Source organism: Coffea arabica, chromosome 4c, assembly GCF_036785885.1.
Source record: "Coffea arabica cultivar ET-39 chromosome 4c, Coffea Arabica ET-39 HiFi, whole genome shotgun sequence".
NCBI lineage: Eukaryota > Viridiplantae > Streptophyta > Magnoliopsida > Gentianales > Rubiaceae > Coffea > Coffea arabica.
This window is the reverse complement of record NC_092316.1, coordinates 40,291,567-40,294,815: the sequence shown is the minus strand read 5'-3', so window position 1 is coordinate 40,294,815 and position 3,249 is coordinate 40,291,567. Positions and strand designations below refer to the sequence as shown.

The 3,249-nt window shown below is 34.5% G+C and overlaps 1 long non-coding RNA gene across 1 annotated transcript; it reads right to left on the bottom strand.

Annotated features, from left to right (window-relative positions):
• Positions 1-531: 531 nt before the first annotated feature.
• Positions 532-2,545, bottom strand: LOC140005344 (uncharacterized). Its single transcript, XR_011813168.1, has 2 exons — positions 1,902-2,545; positions 532-880 (listed from the first exon to the last, which is right to left on the bottom strand). It is a non-coding gene; the product is annotated as an uncharacterized lncRNA (long non-coding RNA).
• Positions 2,546-3,249: the final 704 nt, after the last annotated feature.

Sequence of the window (3,249 nt, the reverse complement as noted above, 5' to 3'; positions counted from 1 at the left end):
TTTTATGATTTAAACTATTAAAGTCAAGTTTTAGCTTTAAAATACAAGATATAACATATTTAATATTTATTTTACATTTTATTTCAAAATTTATTAACTTTATCATTTCAAACCAAGAATTATACATTTTTCCCAGGTTTGTATCTTTGTATAATATTTAAATCAGGAATATATCTTTCTCAATTCAATATTCATTAATTATGGCTTATAAACACTCCATTTGTTCCCTTTTAACTCAACTAAACTCTAAGTTGTTTGTAAATTAAGTTTTGTTTCGCGATACCAGCCTCCCTTAGGTTCTAGGGTCTTTAAAATGTTCTTGAAGATAAGATTAAGTGATTAGTAACCTTCTTATATATTTAATTATAATAAGTTGCCTTAAAGTTTCCAAAACATTATAGAAGTTTACTTTATTACTATATCAGCTGTCAACTCACGTTCTAGCAATATACTTCATAGTTTTCATCAATATTTCATCTTCTACTTGGTTAAAATATTGATCACTTAGTTTTTATTTTGTCCCTGCTGAAGTTGAATCAAATAACATGTACTATTAACACATAAATTCAACAAGACAACAATAAGTTCTGTTTAAACCAAATGCAACTTCCTAGCAATGCACAGGTCCAGCATTCATTGTTTCCCTCAAATCCTTCCTTTCAATTTCATGCTCCAACTAGATAAACAAATCATGTTTGTTAAGCTATAGGATAGCCTTAGTCAGATCGTAGAAAATTTCTGCACTAAACTCAAAGGAGAAGCTGTTCAAGACTCCTTTCCCCGCAGCCATGATGTACTTCAGCATTCTAATTCACAGCTCCCTCCTTAGTTCCACCTGTGGAATTGTAGTCACTGAACCACAGGGCAACCTTAGTTCCACCTGTGGAAGTTCACAGAACCAGAAATTAGAAGAAAAGCTGCTCCAAAAGCCGAGTTCCTTCCCCTTAGTATCATAACAGATTGTAGCAGCTTCCTTTTTTTATAATTTAGTTGAGCTTCCTGGAGTTTCTGACTTCCAATGCACCTACCTGTTAAGGTTAAGAACTAACATGTCTTTCATGTGTTCATTAGTATGCGTTTCAGAATTAGCAACAACAGGTTACATATCCTGCTTAATTCCCTCGGCCAACCAACCTGCAATCAGCCGAATGCACTTGTCTTGTTATGTTCACTTTAGTTCCCACTTATTTTGGTCTTGCTTGTTGAGGTTTAAGGCCTGTATGACATGTTACAACTCTATTTTAATTCTCAGATAGCACCAAGGTGTGAACATATAACCTGAATTCTTAAGTGAAAATGGTTCCATATTTTCAAATGGTAAGCCACCTATCCAGTTTTTCCTCTCGGATGGAGTTGACAGAACTTCATCAGGTTGCTGTCAATAATTCAGCTTAAAGTTCCAGCTTTTGAGATTGCTTTAAAGTCAATTTTTTCTTGCTTTTAACTTCTCAAATAACACATGCATGACTGGATTAGGTAGATAACAGTTATATGAAGTGAGTTTTTAACTAAACTAACAAAATTTTCTGGAGATAAAAGCTGGAAATTTCCAGCTTCATCCTATCGGTCCTTCATGTAGTGTCCAAACAGAAATTCAGCAAAGTTTCTTCATATTTTACACTCATTCCACTTGAGTTCAGGTCAAGTACTGCACTCATGTCAAGATATGTAAACTATGAAACATATATAATGCATGAAGACATAATCTAACAGATTTTGAAGGAGAAATGACCCAAAAATTGCAGCTTTTCATCATCGGGTAGCATGCAGTAACTTTTAACAGAATTTTCCAGCTTTGAAGAACTTTTATCAGTGAATTCCTTCTTTTCTCAGTTCTAGTTCATCCTAAGGCATTATTAACCAAGCATAGCAGGAAAATGAAGAAGAGCTTAGTTAATTACCTATTGTCTCTTCACGGTTTAGACTGGAACAAGATTTCTGGTTTTCTTTTGTTTCTCTCTCTATTCCTTTGGTTAAATGAGCTGGAGTTTCTCTTGTTTCTTGGCTGGTGTTCATGGTTGTAGAAGGTAAGAGAGGTTTTCCGTTTTTCCTTCTTGTTGTTTCTCGGTTTTAGCCAACAGAGGAAGTGAATGGAACGTGGTTTGTTTTCCTTTCTTGTTTTCTCTCAGTCACCGCCCAAATTTTAGCAGGTAGTTTCCTCCTTTTCCTCTCGGTTGTTTTGTAGAGCTTGAATGAAAGAAAGAAAGGCAATGCTACCTAGTTCCTCTTGAGCAAATGCACCACCGCCCAAACTAGCAAATGACTTCTCTTTAGTTTCACTCGGTCACCGCTTGGATTTGGCAAGCTATTGGCAGATGTTTCTCTTCAGTTTTCTTTCATTCACCGCCCAATTGTTGGCAGCTGATTTAGCAAAAGTTAGTGGATGTTCGTCACCGACCAAAGTTTTGGCAATTTCGGCAGCTGATTTCTCTTTGGTTCATCTTTGATCACCGCCCAATTATTTTGGCAATTATTTGATCACCGCCCAGGCTTTGTTTAGCCTTACTTCCACTCAATTCCAGATTCTCCCATTGTTTGTTTTTCCCCTCGGTTCCTATTGTCAAAATTGCTAATAACTTTTCTTGCTTGGCCTGCATGGTTATTCATTTAGGTTCCGAGGGTAATTTCATCTTTTAACCTTGTTTGTATTTCCCCGGAAAAATTTGCTTACATTAATCTAGTAAATTTTCATACATTCGTTTTTAAAGAAATTAACTGGACGTGTACTTATTCAATTATATAATAAATTCAATTGTCACAATTTACAATATGCCTATCATATGTTTATTTGATTCCCAAAATTTTCTACACCATTTTATTATTTTGTTTATTATTATATATTTTTTCTAAATTTTCAATTTTATAGGGATTCAATTAGGCATTTAATTTAACCGTTTATTCGTCATATATAATATTTCTAATATCAAAGTATATAAAATGAAATAAATTTAGGACATACACATAATTTTCTCGGGTTCTCGCATGCGCAATGCATCATCAATTGGCAAATTTCTCAATCACCACGCGCCACATAAAGGACAAATTTCCAAGTTTATGATGAAATTTTAATTGTTTCTACAAAAGGGGTATTTTAAGTGTAGAATTCTGCCAAATGGTCATCATATTTGTCAAATGCGAACACAGTAAGTTTGCATTTAACAAATGCGATGTCTTAAAATTAAGGGAAAAAAATTACCCGAGAGACCTCGCATCTGCAAAACTTTCAGACCCAAGAGACCTCGCACAGCA